The sequence below is a fragment of the Macaca mulatta genome, chromosome 6 (genome assembly GCF_049350105.2).
Source record: "Macaca mulatta isolate MMU2019108-1 chromosome 6, T2T-MMU8v2.0, whole genome shotgun sequence".
Lineage (NCBI taxonomy): Eukaryota > Metazoa > Chordata > Mammalia > Primates > Cercopithecidae > Macaca > Macaca mulatta.
Window position 1 is genome coordinate 95,306,090 of NC_133411.1, and position 17,448 is coordinate 95,323,537.

At 38.0% G+C, this 17,448-nt stretch overlaps 2 protein-coding genes across 51 annotated transcripts in view; one reads left to right on the plus strand and one right to left on the minus strand.

Moving 5' to 3' along the window:
* MEF2C (myocyte enhancer factor 2C) overlaps positions 1–17,448 on the minus strand; it is a 184,302-nt gene that overhangs the window by 162,940 nt on the left and 3,914 nt on the right. For 10 of the 31 annotated variants that reach the window (XM_078003790.1, XM_078003772.1, XM_078003787.1 and 7 more), the window contains exon 1: positions 149–241. The gene's annotated coding sequence lies outside the window, so the exon portion shown is untranslated. Of the gene's footprint in view, positions 1–148; positions 242–818; positions 1,108–4,000; positions 4,098–5,364; positions 5,862–17,448 lie in introns of those variants that run through there. The other 21 variants (XM_078003781.1, XM_078003792.1, XM_078003791.1 and 18 more) reach the window with 7 other exon arrangements.
* Positions 1–17,448, plus strand: part of LOC106998842 (uncharacterized) — a 181,696-nt gene that overhangs the window by 287 nt on the left and 163,961 nt on the right. For 2 of the 20 annotated variants that reach the window (XR_013418410.1, XR_013418413.1), the window contains exons 1-2: positions 8,775–8,917; positions 10,876–10,931. The exons of 13 other annotated variants lie outside the window; for them this stretch is intronic. The gene's annotated coding sequence lies outside the window, so the exon portion shown is untranslated. Of the gene's footprint in view, positions 1–5,740; positions 5,960–8,774; positions 8,918–10,875; positions 10,932–17,448 lie in introns of those variants that run through there. 5 more of the 20 variants (XR_013418415.1, XR_013418412.1, XR_003730416.2 and 2 more) reach the window with 4 other exon arrangements.

The following is a 17,448-nucleotide window of genomic DNA, read 5'->3' on the forward strand; positions in this document are numbered from 1 at the left end:
TGGTGGGGGCGGGGGGATGGAAGGATACTGGGAGGGGAGACGGGGGTGGCAGGGAAGACTGAGCACGAAGGGTTGGGGTTCTAAGCAGCACGTCCGATGAAGTGTCTTTTGCCTCTTTTTTTCCCCCTTTATTTAATTTTGTCCTTGCCTTTGCTTCGCGCTGCCTTTTTCTCTCCGTCTCTCTCTCCCCCACAATCCCAAACCGTTGACTCTCCTCGCGAGCTGGAGAAATCATCAGTTTCACTCTTGCAAAAGGGGGGCGGGACTAGACCTCGGAGCGTTTTAATAAAACAAACATACAGCAGCTCCCTCCTCACCCCTCCAGTCTCAACTAGATTGATAAATTACTCCACTACACTACTTTAATTATGTATATGGTATGCAGAATAAATCACTGAACATCAGTACCTCAATCAAGCACTTTTAAATGATAATTGCATCTTGGTGAATCAATCTTTCCATTCCTGACATTTTGCTAATTTTAGTTTTACGGTGGGGTAATAGCACATGCCATACGCAAACCTAATGACAATTCTTTATTGCACGAAATGAAGACAACACGGCGAGCTGCGGCTCCCTGCTCCTCTCCCGGCGCCTCCGCGGAGGACGCCAGGAGAGAACCTAGTCTCCCGCTGCGGCGCGCTCGCTCTCCGGGGACGCTGCGAGCCAGCCAGCAGGAAAGTCCTTCTAAAGTCGGAATCTTTCCTCTGACCAATAGGAGCGCGACCCTAATAGTTGCTCTTGTGACTTTTCCCCCTTTTGGACACGCGTTAGCCACTTCTCTCTTCCATCGGTCGGTGCGCTCCTCCGTTACTCACGCGTAAAAGCCACGGTCCAGGATGTCTGCAGCACTCGATTCCAGCGTGCTTTTCCTGCACGCCCAGAAGTCGCGGTTTTCACCCTAAGAGGTTGGAGCGCTAGAAAGCGAGCCGAAAGGTTTCTCTAATGTTAGTAATGTACGAAATAATAAAATAATTACCAGTATTTGAGATCTCGACTCCATCACGGAGCCATGAACTTTCTAATCAGTTTGGAAATATTTACCGAGGCAGCAGCTTCCTCGGAGTTCCCCCCCTCCCCCCACTCTTGTCTTTTCCACACCTTACTGGACTTCATCCAGGTCATTAACATGTAAACCAAACCAACTTCCCAAATGCATTAGGCTACCCTAGCCGATAGCTGATGATTTCACTTATCCTGAAGAGTTTCAGCTGCACAGGAAGCAGAAATAGAGACTGATAAGGGAGGATACTTATGTTAAGGTTAAAGCATGATAAACACTTTTTCTTACATATATATATATAGGCTTTAATATTTAGGAAAGGCTACTAGAGATTGGGCACCTCCCGCCCTAACCAACTATTAATATATACCATGCCCAATAAAGCCAAAGATAAAATACATCAACTAGTATAGAATCATTAAAAGACAAGATTGCATGCCAGTAGAATTACAGATGACATAAAATGTTTAAACCAAATTAATTTTTAAAAAAATATTGTGAAAGCAAGAAGGGAAAATTCATAGAACATAGAATGTATGAGAGTAGACAATAGGAGTATATTGAAATATCTAGCTAACTGAAGATATTTCCTCACTTTAGAAAATTCATTTTAGCACTAAGTTTAACCCAATGACTAGTTGTATTTCCTGTTAAGTTCAGCAATATGCCTCCAGACGAGTGTTTTAATGTAAGAGGACAGTATGGTTCAAAAAGCCTCCTGCTTCAATGTAGGAGGTATTTGATGTGAGTAGCTTCTCTCAGAAGAGTGGGCTCAACATTTAGGCAACAGTCCCAAGGCTTCACTTAAAAGGGGAAGATTTATTTTATAGGCAAGTACAACTAGATCTGAACAATCTTCAAGCTTCCAGCTCCTCATTGTGACTATCAGCACAACTAAGACCATTCCCTCCCTTTTATTATAGGAATGCATCACAAACTGTCACAAAGCAAAACCCATCTGAAATAGTAGTATTTCTTGCAGATTAGTATCTACAATGTATTTTGTTTGCCGGTTTTTCAAATGGTGAGTTTTCCATTACCATGAATTCATTTTAATAATATGGCAGAGAGCATCTATATCAGGTTTCCATTCAAAGTACAACTTCTCTGAAAATCCAAAAATTTAAAGGGCAAAGATATTTTGAATCCTAAGATACGTCTATATATGGTGGTAAAAATAAAATTAATTTTCTTCAAGATCCACAAAGGTCCTGAAAAAGCAAAGCATTTGAAGGACCATCTAAGTTTATTGCCATAATGCCTAAAATTAATGCAGTGAATTACAACAGTCTATTTGACATGGGCAAACACATAGCCAAAACATGAATTTCAGCCCTGCTGTTTTTGATGAATTATAGAGAGTATTTCTGTTTACCACAGTACACTTCTGTTTTAGATTTTCTTTCAAAAAGAAATTATTTTATTTTACCTTTTCATATTTTAATTATTTAATAATAAACATTATAACAAACCCATAATTATCAATGATACTGCAAGCATTCAAAAGTAAGTATAACCCCACACTGGATAATTTGAAAATAATTTGGATCTGGAATGTATCACAGTTGGCCTTTTAAAATATAGGATTTTCCCCTCAGCAGATTTAGCTTCTTAATTATGTGTGACCTAAGTTAATATTACCATTAGTTTTCTTCCCATGAGCCTTTAGAGTTGAAGCAGAAGAGAAGAGATATGAAGACATATACAATAGAAAATCGCCTGAGATTTAAAATTATTCATGAGTAATCCACAAAGTAGTTAATCCAGAATGTGCTTTGTATTCTTTAAATACTTCTGGACTTTTGGTTTCTGTTTTTGTTTTTGTTTTTTCTTTAACTAAAATCAACCTGATCCTTGCCATCTAATGATACTTGGTCAGGATCAGACTATTTTCTCATGTAGGGAGGAGCTTGTACTAGGTGTCAGGAGACCTGGATTCTCTATCTAGTTCAAAATTTGTGCCTTACTAAGGGATTTGTCCTTTCTAGGCTTCAGTTCGCTTATGTGTTAAATGAGTTCTGTAACCTATTCCAGTTCTATGATTGGAAAACAGAAAATATTTCTACCCTTTAAACCAATTGGAAGGTAGGGTCTATCCAGTTAAATAATAGGTGACAATTCCTTTAACAGAAAATTATGTCTGGGATTGATGTACCAGCTTTTTTTTTTTTTTTCTAATCACCAAACATTTGCTACTTTAAATAGTAAATGCTTTATTGTGAATGAAAATATAGAGTCACTTGTTTTTCCCTCAAAATAATTATATTTAGCAATATATTTAATTAAAGTGTCATAGAAGTTACAGAGAGCATGCTCCTCGGGATTTTAACTACAGGGAAAGCTAATATTGCAATTTCTGTTCAGAGCTGCATACCATCTTACTCCATCCTCCTCTCTTCACTACTTCCCTACATTAAAGCAGCGGTCCACTAAAGCCCTGTGCACTGGGTCTGCCTGCTTTTAAGCCTGGCCCACGCTGGGTGTAGCTCTTGAAGTGAGCTTTAAAAATTATTTTAAAGTGAACTGGGGCGGTTGCCACAGCAACCCACCCTGAGATGAAGAAAGGCTATAGATTAATCTACCCCTTAAGATTATTCAACTGTATAGTATTTGTTCCTCAGTCAGAATACTTTTAACACAAACATGGTAAGTGAACATCGTAGTTTAGAAAGATCTAAAAGGCAGTGAGACACAAATTCCAATAGCATTACATATTTTAATCTTTGTCTAATTATAGTATTGATGATACACAGGACTTCCCATGAAATAGATTAATTGTTTAAGATACAGTACTTGCAAAAGTAGGCCCTGAAAGGTGACATGATCTTTAAGCAAAATGGTATGTCATTGCTTATAATATAAAGTGTATTGTGGTCATTTAACTCTTTATTATTGTTACACACGTCTATTCTGTAAATACCTAAGGCCAAGGAGTTTGGCAGTTCTACCTTTATGGTAACTCTGTGGTAAATGATAAAAACAAATGTGAGCACTCACCACATACACTTCTTTACTGCCACAGTCATTTGCCTTCCGTTCTTTACTTCATCTCTTCATAGAAGTTACTTCACAGTTTGCAACTCTTCTTTGGCACCTTCAAATGTGGAAGTGCAAAAAAGTATATAGTATTTTGTTAATGCTGATATGAAAGTACTTTCAAATAGATTTATTTCTAAAACTTCTAACCTGAAGTAACAATACTTCGATTTTAAACCAAAGTGTTTTGAATATAAGATTATTGAAATTGTCATTTATTGTGATAACAATCTTCAATATAAAGAGTGCCAAATATCTAAATTTCAAAAATTCACTAGGTGCAGCATTAACCCAAGCAGCATATACAGCATGTGGACTGTCTGTGATTGAGCATTTGCAATATACAAAGGATTTGTTATTTCAAGACAGGGTTTACACATATCTAAGGAGTCTATATTTACCTGTATTTCTGTACCTTCAGTTTTATATCTGATAGAGAATTACAGAAGAATGTCAAATCCATTATATGCGAAGCTAACACAATTTGTCAAATTGGGAAATGTTTGCAATGCAGTTGAGGTTGCTGAGAGGGCTTATTTTATGCATTGCCTAAAGGCCAATTTAAAATACTTTGGAATTAGTGATGTGTATTTAGTATGGTTTATAAATTCTATTACCAATAATACCTTATTCTTCCAAGCAGTGTTTAACTGTACTGAGCACAGACAAATGCTCCTGTGTTCTGATTTCTGTTTTAGCCTAGCTTTCCATGACTTTGTGCACACAAATGAACGTTTCCTTGGCTTCAGACTGAGGCTAGTCCCAGAAAGAAAACCAGCCTTGAGACACTTCAGACCAGGATGGTCAATATCTATTTTCCCATTTGTAATAGCAAGAGGACTTTGCATAGTGAAGAATCATTTATAAAGCCTCTATATTTGGGTTGACATCTCTGAGGTTTATTTTTAAGTTGCTTCAGAGTCAAAGAGAAATGAAGAATTTTGGCCAGTTTTATTTTATGGGTGTTAGTTGAGTTTAGTTTTTTAGGCTCAGGCCCACAGTGAGTGAGTCCAGACTTGGTCTTGTAGTCACTACCAAGTGATTTGGTGAATTCTCTTTCTTCCAGTTGCGCTTCATTTTACAGTCTAAAGTGAGAATCATCATACACATCTCCCAGGGCCTATTCACCTTACAGAAATGCAATCTTCATGAAATAACATGAAGGTATGGTAAGGATTTTTAAAAACGACACTACAAATTATGATACATTTCTTCCTTTTCCTGTAATCAGTATGTCCAAATAAGGCTTGATCAGTAATTTGCTTGCAAGTGTGTGGCTGATTAAAAAATACCCACATGCATGACTAAATTTAATGCGACTTTACCTTTACTTACAAAATTGTTCAATGTTGTTCATCGGAACACTGATTCTATCCCATTTCTTGAAATATCACAGAAACCTTCAATTCAAGGAATGGATTTTCACACTTCCCCTTTTAACTGTTTCTTCTAGATACCTTACTATGTGTGTGCTTTTTCATTTTAAAAAATGTTTACCCGGGGTCGGGGTAGAAGTGGGGGTTAAAAATCTCGTCCTGCGTTTTGGTGCCCACTTCTTTGTTTGGAAAGCAGAGCGCTGGGACTCAATCTGGGCGGCCCTCAAAGACCCAGACGAGGGACGCCTCTGGTTTCAGCAACTCACTCCGCTGAGTTATTGATTGCAGGCAGCAACAATCCCTCCGGTTGATTTGTGTGAAAAGTGAATCCGCGCTGGCTGGGCGTTCAGCAGAGGCGCAACAGCCGCAACGCCATCCAATTATTGCCGATCCTCCCCTCCAACACTGCTCTCATCACCTATATACTCTTTTCTCTGCCGGTCTCTGCTTCCCCCCACCCACTTTTCTCCCGGGCCGACGGAGCTGAAGGGGCGGGGGTTCCTTCCTTGGAGTGTTTCTAGAGCTCGGAGGCTGCTAGTAGGGGGTGAGTGCGCCACGTGCGTGCGCCACGGGCGAGCAGGAGGCAGACTCTGGCTCTCCTGGGGACCTGCTGGACCTGGGTGCGATGAGTGGGCGGCCACGCTGGTTTGGCACGGGGAAGAAAGGGGGTGTGCCGACTTGACTTTAGTTGGGGGTTGGGGAAGTCACGGGGGGGGGAAAACCGTCCGGTGGTTTGTTGGTAAAGAGGGTGCGTGGTGGGCTCTGGGGAATGGAGGAGGGCGCAGCGGCTGTGGGTGGACTGTGGAGACGGGCGGTGGCAGTGCCGGGGTAGTTGTCCTGCTGGTCTGGTTTTGGGATCCTGGGCTGGAGAAATGAGATCCCAAAGAGCTGGGGATGGGCTCAGAGCGACCCACGAAAATACAAGGGGCCAAGTAAAATGAACCCAGCCATTAACAGTGCACAAAGCGCTGGCACACGGTCCACGTCTGGTGACGCAGGCTGCCCGAAGCGCTCCAACCATTTTGCAAGCCTGGGAGAGCAAGAGGGGCTCTGCAGGTCTAGCCGCCGCCCCTGTCCGGCTCTGGCCAGTCGGAGTTTTTCACCTGACAGACCAATAGGAAAGAACACGGGTCCCAACTTGGACTTTATAGTCTGAGCTCTCAGCATCTAAGGAATTATTTTTCAAAAAAACAAAAGCCAACTCCTAGCTCTATAAAACTCGTGTGTGAGTTTTGGCTAGGAAAAAGCCACAAAGTAGAGCAAGAAGTTAGGGTATTCAGGATAAAACACACACTTTAAAGACAAAACAGAAAACTTCCTTTCTCCTTGTACCCCCTTTATTTGTTAACACAGGGGAACGGTGCTGGGATGTCTTGCAAAAATGCTGTCACTAAATGCAGATATCTGTGCTGTTCTTTGATCTGTCTGGGGAGCTGTTCCAAGGGCACCAAGCATGGTGGAAAGATCGATGTTCCAAAGGCATTGTGGAATACTCAATTACACCAAAGGTGTAAAAACCTTTGTTACCATGTTCTTGAAACATTTAGCGGCTACCAAGATGGTAGCTATTTAAATTAATTAAGATAAGATAAAAATAAGAAATTCACTCCCTCAGTTCCACTAGCCATATTTCAAGTGCTCAGTAGCCACATGTGGCTCCCTTATTGGACAGCAACGTGTCAAACATCTCCATCACTTCATAAAGTTTTACTGGAGAATGCTGCTATAGAGTTCAAAATGAATGCTGGTTAAAAAAAAAGAATAGGAAGGAAGGAAGGAGAAAGAGAGAGAGAGAGGGAGAGAGAGAGAGAGAAAGAGAGAGAGAGAGAGAGAAAGAAAAGAAAGAAAGGAAAGAAAGAAAGAAAGAAAGAAAGAAAGAAAGAAAGAAAGAAAGAAAGAAATTAGATTATGACTGATACCAGCCACATTTTAGGACACACTTGGAGTTTCTTTTACCTGGCACTAGTGTGAGAAGCTTTAAAGTCGGAATTTCAGTATCTTCCTGCTAAAAGAGACCTTGGGGAACACTTCAGCCAAACACCTAATTTATTTTATAGGCAAGAGAAATCAGGCCCAGAGAAGTTAAGAGATGCCCCCAAAGTTATGTCATAAATTTGGAAAAAAGATAAGGTCCCCTAACAGGGTCCAGTATACTTTGTAACAGACCAGGATATCTTTCTAGGCGAATTCATCTTATAGAAAGGCAGCTTGACTGAAAATTTTAGGCAAGAGTACCCTTTTACAAGAAAAAATACTGCTAAGTATTCCTCCAGGAAGAAATTCCATTTAACAAAGAGTAAGGAGGAGCATGGGGAATAATACTATCTCCCAAACTAAAAATGTATTATTGGTAGTGTCATAGATTTATATAATGCCTTTTCTAAGAGGCTAATTGGGATAACACTGTGGTAATTCTACTTTAAAAATTCTGAGGGAATGGGATTATCCTCTTAAAGAGCTAAAAAGCTTTCTTAAGGTCAGGGAGGAAAAGCATTACCTAACGTGAAAATTGTTAGCAAAGCATAATCTTTCTCAAATTTGATAAAGATATCAGGTATACTGATTATGATATAACTGGGATGGAATTGGCTCAGGAATGTTAATAAGAAACAAAACTTTTTCTTTTTTCTTGGAGATGGAGTCCCGCTCTGTCACCAAGGCTGGAGTGCAGTGGCACTATCTCTGCTTACTGAAAGGTCCACCTCCTGGGTTCACGCCATTCTCCTGCCTCAGCCCCCCGAGTAGCTGGGACTACAGGCATCTGCCACCACACCCAGCTAAATTTTTCTTTTTTTTTTTTTTTTTTGTAGTTTTAGTAGAGACAGGGTTTCACGGTGTTAGCTAGGATGGTCTCGATCTCCTGACCTCGTGATCTGCCTGCCTCGGCCTCCCAGAGTACTGGGATTACAGGCATGAGCCACTGCGCCCGGCCCAAACAAAACATTAGTACAAATTACACTATCTGAAACATATAAGGCAACAGAATACATCATAAAGATTTAGACAAAGCATAAGCTTTCTTGTTAGTTTTATTGTTTTGTTTTGTTCTGTTTTTTGGGTTTGTTTTGTTTTGTTTTTAATGCCATGTTTGTATTCTATATACCTTATTGTTAATTAGGAGTGAACTGTTGGTATTAATTCTGCTCTTTTATAGTAGCTACCCTTTAATTTAACCCTTAGTGAAGGATCCCCAAAGTGTCCAAATAAGAGTACTTATGAATATTAAATAATTTTAAATTAATAACAAATTCTTTTAAAAGTGTAGGTTTACATTTATATTTGAATTATTGTCTTTATTTCTCTTCTTAATCTGCCATTTGCATGTGGTTCAGCATTCTTCCCATTCTCCCTAAAATCCAGTATCCTACGAGAAAATGTTTCACTTCTTCAAGTGCCTGTAGACATGGTAGAAGGCCTCAACTTCTCCATGGCTGACGACTGAGAAGGCTGATCTGACTTGGAAGAGACTGTGTGGCCAAAAGCCAATTGGCTGTATCACATGGTAACTGTATGATTATGCATGTGGTTTAAATCTCCCGGTGCCTCAGTTTCCTCATTTGTAAAATGTGGAACAAAATGTGCTACCCTCAAACTTTGTTATAAAGATTAAATGAGCTATTCAGCATAAAGCACAGGGCTGGAAAAGTGATAAACTGCAGTAAAAATTAGCCATTCTTAATATAATGCAAAGAATTTCCACTTCTATACCATTAAGTTCCTTATTCACCCATAGTGGGGTTATCACAGCAGAAAGAAGTAGGTCATCTGAGAGGTGGGAATTGGTTCAGGATGAGATTTACCTTTGAAGAGGCAAAACTTTCTTATGTTTTAAAATACCATGACTAAAGTGTACAGGTTGCCTTATTTCCCTTTCACTGACATCATGCCTCTAGGATTTTTTTTTTTTTTTTTCTTAAGGGATGCTTTATTATACTTGTTGGCCACTTGGTTGCTGAAAAGGCACTGAAAACTCAGAGTCTATCCTCTTTTCACCCTGTTTGACCTTTGGAATGCTGTTGTCAGCCAAGATGACATTGATATCTTTAGTCTCCTGCTAGCTTGAATTCTTTAGGGCAGAGTCTGCTCAGATTGTCTCCTGATGTCATTCCAAATGTCTGATGGCCATCTATGGCAATTTGGTTGGGCAAAAGCCTGCTGGGTAAGGGTAGCCCACAGAATGCCGAATGGAGAGTTCTGTTCAAGAGGACCTAGAAGTAGTTCTGTTAGACATATGATCAACACTACAGCTCTGTTAGGGGACTGTACCATTTCTTGAAAAATAGAAGTATAATCATTTTGCATTTTTGGTTCTAATAAAGTCCCACCTGAGATGTTTATGATTCATACTGATTTTATGATTAAGTATGTATTACAGAAAAAAAAAACAAACTTGGAGAATGTCAGTAAAAATTTTATATCTGATATTCATGCTAACGTTAGTTATTAAATGAAGACCCCAAGTTAAGACAAAGGAGTTTAGAAAAGAAGGAATAAAGGCTACTGCATGGCAAAATGTGCATTATTCTCTCTATCTTTCTAGGTATTTTTTCTTTTACTTTTTTTTCTTTCTTTCCTTTTTTTTTTTTTTTTTGAGATGGAGTCTTGCTCTATTGCCCAGGCTCGAGTGCAGTGGCGTGATCTTGGCTCTCTGCAACCTCTGCCTCTCGTAGAGATGGGGTTTCGACATGTTGGCCAGGTTGGTCTTGAACTCCTGACCTGAGGTAATCTGCCCGCCTCAGCCTCCCAAAGTGCTGGGATTACAGGCTTGAGCCACTGTACCCGGCCATTTCTAGGTAATTTTTCAAATGACTATATTCTACTTCTCTGGAGCTTACAAAATTATTTCTAAAATATTTTATTTATAATCCTAAATTTTAAACCAAGCAATATAATAGAAAATGTTATGTTTTCAAGAAGGTAAGATCATGCATAGATCTATATGCTTTCAATACATAATTTTATAGATATTCTGGAACAAGGAGGTACATAATTATATCAATATTCTAATTTCTTAGGAAGAAAGAGAATTTTCACGGGGAGGAAGTTTCTGAATTATTTTGTAATACGGTGAGAATTAAAAATAAAACTCAATAAAACTTTTAAATTTAAGTCAATGATTAAAACCAGTTTGTTTCACCAAAGTACTGATTGAGTCAAAGACTCAAACCAAAGGCCAGATTTCCTATGGACTATTACTTATTTATTTATTTATACTAAATTTGTAGTTAAATCTTTTTAATCAGTAATGTTATTCGTCATAATACAATGATATCTGGAGGATATATACAAAAATAATACTATCTTATTAGAATGTGGGTTGAAATGAATGTCTGAAGTACCTAACATTTAATGGCCACATACTATTTGTCAGACTCTGTATTAATTGCTTTATAAACTTTATTTCCTTTTATTCAAAGAACAACCTTTTAGACATGTACTATTATTGTCCCCATTTTACAGATTTTACAAACTAAAGCTATGCGTGCTGACATGACCTGCCCAGGGCCACATAGTTCGTAAGTGCCAAACGACATAAAACCAATGTGTTTGTTTCCAATATTCTACTCTTAGCTATGGAGCTATACTGCTTCCTTGTATTCATAACATTTGTTCACTTATAGGGATAATATAATAGATATTTTTGTCCCACCAGAAAATATTTCAGAAATACATATCTAAATGCATGTCATCCTCTTTAAGGTAGACACTTTAGAAGACTATTCATTTATTTCAGTAATGTTGTCTTTGCTCAAGTCTATTTAGAAATCTCCTCAGGGATTTGCTACACAGTCTTAAAACTGGCCTGATTGTTGGCAAATCTTAATCATGAAGGATGAATTTTTTGCCAAAAGTAAATCCAAGCCAAATGTAGTAAACAGGATGAAAACTAAGATTTGATTACAAAGCTTTAGATGATTTGATATTTGTCTCATAAATTGACACTAATTGAAGATATAAAAGAGGAATTTCAAAGGTATTTTTGATACGATTGTATAGCCTTTAAGGAGAGAGTTTTGACAAGTAACACTAGTAAAAGGTCTGGTAATTCTTTAAAAAGTCATTTTCACTAAATTAGTAGTCATAGATCATGTATAAACAGCATGAGAAATGTTCTTTTCAAAGAGTATAAAATGGGCAGCGAAGGGTAACTCAGAAACTCTGGACCAGAATCCACGTTTAGACACTAAATAACTGTTTTGACCTTAATTTTCTAAATGTCCTTTTTGTAAAATGGGGAAGGTGGCAGGAACTACCCATGATAATGATTTTGCTGAGAGAAGCTCATGAAATTGTACTTCTGTGGCCACTTAGTGCTTCGCATATAGCAAATTCTCAACAAATGTTAGCTATTGTATACCATTTCACTTTCAAGAACTATCCCATATTCCTGGAGAACATCTCAATGTTGTAGTTATCTAATGATATTTTAAAAGATGTTTTCTTTTCTGTCAGTTTCATGCTTCCAAACAGTTATTTTATGTAAAGTATTTAATATGTAAAGTAAATATAAACATATTTATGGTTGTATGTTTATTCAGTTAATATGTCTTATACCAAGAAGTCTTACATGTTGTACTGCTAACTATATTATCCTTGTCAGTGTTCTGTATAATATTGTCTTTAGATACACTTTTATGGGGGTATTCTTAATGGATTTCATCAGACTTATGAAAGTAATGACACACACATTTGCCCAGAATAAGTCTCCAAGATTTTATTTTTTAGTTACCTCAGACATCTTCTAAATTGTTTATTCATTATATAATCTTAAATTTAAGGGAACTGTGCATAAATATGTTGAATTAGTGGCTTCCTATTAGATCCCAGTGAACTCCTCTTAAATCGGTGCTCTTATCTGTGTAGCATATGCGCAGTTGTGATGTTGTGAAAGTTTGTCTTTACATCACTCTCTTCCCTATACTCACGTTCAGCAGGCTCTGCTTTCATTTTGGCATGCTCCACTCACCCAGCAGCAATTTTTACAATCAGTAATAGCTGTTTCACGAGTGGCTTCTTTCTCCTTTGGGCCTTCCACTGATGCGACCTACAAGGTCCTTTCATCCCTCAGCCGCCCCTTTATGTCCCCGGAATTCTTTCCAACTATGTTCTATCAGAGGAGCCGGCCACTTCAGCCGCCTAATCCATGACACGGTATCAGTGTGCAACCACTTTAAATGAACCTCTCTTCAAAAAAGTTTTCTGAAAAGAATTCATAATCCGAAGGAGTATCCATGCTTCCATAGATACCCTGCTGTGTTGGTCAGAAAGTGTTTTAGGGAGCACTTTCAGTGTGTCTCAGGTCCCTCCTGCCAGCAGCCACTCCATTTGTCCACACAGATCTAAGCTTTGGATGCAAGTAAATGGGAAACCTGACTCTTACTTGAAGAAGCAGTTTTGTTTCTGAAAATGTTGAGATTGAAAGATGAACTCTCTATCAGCAAAAGATTAAGATACTCCTTGAAAATTTATACACTTAAAAAAATTGTACATTGTATTACCTGTTCCTTTGGTCTCTTTTTCTATTACCTGTTTGCAATATGAGGCATGCAGCCACTGTATGTCCCTTGTGCCATAGTGACTATGTTGTCAATCAGACTTACCCTGTGTGCTCTCCCTTCTGCCCCACCAAAGTCACCAGAGGTATAATTATTGTTTATCCAGAAATGTCTCGAACAGGGTTTAAGAACTCTTTAAAGAGAATATGTGCCACTTGTTGGATGAAAGAGAATTTGAAAGGGTTGGGGAGAGGTTTAGGGTTAGAGGGCAAATTTCATTCTGCCTTCTCTCTCTTCTATTAAATCACAGATAAAGCATCTTCCTATGTGCAAAGACAGGGTACATAAACAAATATTTCCCAACTTAGTGTAGTCTTAAATCTGTAAATAAAGAGTATCTATATCAAATGGAATGCATTTTATATTGAAAATTATCACTCAAGATTCGGAATGAAGAAATAAGATTCTAAGTAAAAGATTTTGAACACTACTAAAGTAAGAAACATTCTACAACATTCTTATTCCTTTTGACCCCTTTAGCAAAGGCTAAAGAGCTAGTCAACAGATTTCCTCCCAACTATTCCATTTACTTCCTTTCTTCCTTCCAGCTGGCTTTCTTTTCTTTTCTTTTTTCTTTTCTTTTCTTTTCTTTTTTTCTTTCTTTCTCCTTTCTTTTTCTTTCTTTCTTTTCTCTCTCTCTCTCTCTTTCTTTCTTTCTTTCTTTCTTTCTTTCTTTCTTTCTTTCTTTCTTTCTTTCTTTCTTTCTTTTTCTTTCTTTCTTTCTCCTTCCTTCCTTCCTTCCTTCCTTTGTCTTTACTGTTTCCTCTCTTCATTTTCAGTTTTAAATTCTTTATTATCAGTTGTGAACTCAGTAAAGCTACACACACGCACACACACATACACACACACACACAACTGGTTAACAGGATTTTTCCTTTGTGTTGGAAAATTACATTTTCTGTTTCAGAACCATAGGGTATTATTATTTTTTGATGTATCAGAATCACTTCAAAATAAAACACCATCACTAAAGGAGCTTATTTCTAAACAATTGACGATGCATGTTATAGATAATATGGTCACAGAATAACTTCTATGATTTTTTTTGTTATTAATCACTGTAATTACTCTTTGATTGCAATGATGATTAACTTACAATGAATAAGGTGTGTGCTTGTGTTGGTTATATAGTACTTATGAAGGATTTATGTTCATGCATCCACACAGTCTCATCTCATCCTTACATAGCTGTGAGATTCTAGTCTGTGTAGCCTATGGCCACAAAATAAACTCACCCACAGGAGAATAAAGCCTGTGGTTTCTCTCACATTATCACTGGGCTATAACCTCTTAAACTCCGCAGGTCAGTGATGATTAATTGAGCATTCTAAAACTTGGTGAATGTGTATGCTCTACGCTCTCATACTTCCCATAATAAGCACTATCTGTATTGTTTTAATGACTATCCTGAAGAGTTCGCTCAAGCCGTTTTATCACATTTCAAGCTGTATTATTTAGCATCTTAAACTTAAGAAAAACTTGAGAATGATATTTTTCTGGCTTTTCACTGGTATTCGGTGACACTTATTTTCCAGTCTACATAAGATAATTAAAATAAATGAACTACTCAACACAGTAGTGTTTAATTATAGCAAACAATACATTTTAAAAGGTAAAGTCTATAGTTGTGTGCATATGCTCCCTTTCATCTTTTGGGAGTTGGGATCACTAAGTGTTAGTTTTCTTGTTACTGTAGAGTAGGAGACCTGATCCTCCTCACAAAACAGGGCTCCTTGTGAGGATGTTAACAGCCTAGCTCAAAGAACAGTTCATGAAAGTGCCTCAGAGTCACCTAGGTGCCTGCTAAAATACAGATTCATGGGCCCCACCCCAGGTCCACTTAGCTGCAATCTCAGGAATCTGCATTGTAACAGGCTCCTCAGGTGCTTCTTGCATAGCAATTTTTTGCATGCCACTCTCTTAAGGTGAGGGGAAGCATAAGACCCACAGGTCTCTCTAATGCCATAACTTTTTGTTCTCTCCATTTGTTATTAACTCCTGTTCTCTTCACTAATGTTAACAAATATTGGGGAACTTTTAAAGTCATGAGAACCTTTCAAGATAGTAAGATAAATCTTGATTCAAAATTGTAAACAAGAAAAAAAGACATGTCACAAATATTCTGCCTGTTGAAATTAGAAAACCAGTTAAGCAATATGGAAACCTAATTGTCTCAAATTTCTGTACAATTCTTCATCTTTACTTAATTGAGGGATAGCCATTATCTTCTCTTGGATGGAATCTGTTCACTGGGTCCTGATACCTCTGCAAAACCTGTAAAATGGGCTTCAAATCCAGGGACCTCTACCACTGGTGATAAGTAACTCCCAAACATTTTCATCCTTCAGTGACTACCAGCTGCTGTGAGCCCAGACTCCATGAAACTGGGACTGGCACTGGTCATAGTCACTTGAGGAATGTGGCTTCTCTGTTAAGAGATTCTCAATCAATGCATATGTTCCTTATGACCTCAGTAATCATCTCCATCTGCCAAGCAGTCATAAAGGGCCTGCACACCTTTGCCATCGTTGTCAACAGAGTGATCCATATCTTAGGTCTTTAACCTCTTTTATATTAAGATTTTTTAAAAAATACATTAATCGTGTTTTAGTTCTGTCCTTGTGAATATAAAAAAGCAATAATAAATGATTATTGCTATTGCAAAAGTATTGCTTTAGTTTACAAGTTTTCCTTAAAAATATTGAACTCCCCAACTGTATTTATCCATTCTTTCAATCCATTTATTCACCATACATAACCTAAAGCAGACATACTGTACTAGGATTCAAATATTTTTAATACTGTTTCTTGTTCCAACATTTTCCTGACCTAAACAAATACATTATCATGCTGGCTTATAGTAGTGTGTGTGGAGAATATCTTTCTAAGTTTAAAAATTGTCCCCTCGTTGTATAAAATTAAAAATATTAAATGACCATTCAGTACTTTTTGTCAATTTAGCATTATAGTGCATACTGCAAAATTTAAAGCTTTATGTTATAATATAATTTTGAGAATGAGACTTTTTGTATTATGTTACTAGGGTCCCCAAGTGGAAAAAATATGGCCTGCTGCTCTGGAGTGTATTGCAAAGTGATTTTGTTTTGCCCACTGACTTCACAGGCTAGATACCGTGTCAGTTTTAATTACTTGGAATGCCTACATGGCGAGCTACTTATAGCAATAGGGACAGGGTGGGGCATGTCATTGCAGACAGGAACCCGCCAATAATGGTCCAGATTCCTTTTGAGACTTCCTCACATGAAACAGAGGAAATGTCTTTCATTGGGTATCTAAAACTTCCTTTCCTACCATGTGTACAAAATGGGCAAAAAGACCCATCCATTCATTAGCCTCACAGAGGTTAAGTGACTTGTTTCCAGTCACAAAATTACTTTGCAGTGAAACAAGAGTCTAACTCAAACCTTCCTTTTTTTTTTTTTTTTTTTTTTTTTTTGAGAGGGAGTCTCGCTCTGTTGCCCAGGCTGGAGTGCAGTGGCGCGATCTCGGCTCACTGCAAGCTCCGCCTCCGGGGTTCACGCCATTCTCCTGCCTCAGCCTCCTGAGTAGCTGGGACTACAGGCGCCCGCCACCGCGCCCGGCTAATTTTTTGTATTTTTAGTAGAGACGGGGTTTCACCGTGGTCTCGATCTCCTGACCTTGTGATCCGCCCGCCTCGGCCTCCCAAAGTGCTGGGATTACAGGCGTGAGCCACCGCGCCCGGCCTAACTCAAACCTTCCTACTTCTGCTCTGGTGCTCTTTGAAGAACACTCTGTAACTCTAATGAGGAAGCCTTTATGATCCTTCAGAAGCAGACAAGGGAGGAGTCACTCATTTTCACTAAAACCCCTTTGGGATGCAGGGCAATGATTAAACTTACTTGAAAGTCTTGTGATTTTGCACATTTTCCTTTGACACTCCTATCTTTCAAATTGCTAGAAATGGATGTTATTTACTGACTACTTTGCTTGCAATTGATTTGCGTACTGTTACTGCATATTGTTAAATGGTTTGTTGATTAATGACTAATGTTGATTTGGACTAAATGTAATGGAATAAGCAAATATATTTTCAAATTTAGATATACAATTTAGTTGCTAAAAAGTGTTGTTAGTCATAAAAATGTTGATTATTTTAGATCAATCCCTTGCAGGAGAACCCTGGCCACAATTTCCTCCCATATTTTTTTTCAATTTTTAAGCTTTACCCCTTCTCTTTTTCTTATTAATTTGCATGTCTGGGTTTTCAAGCTAACACTTCCTATGAGCAAGTACTGTTCCAAAGCCCAGGACTAAGATAAATTCTTATAAATTCAGAATGTGGTAGATTTCAACTAAACAGTTTCTTTTCTGGAGATCCAGAAGACAAATATTTGGCTTGAATATTAATATTTTCATGACCTTGACTGGATCAATATATTGTACAAATATTATCTACAAATTATATAAATATACAATATTTACTAATATAATTAAT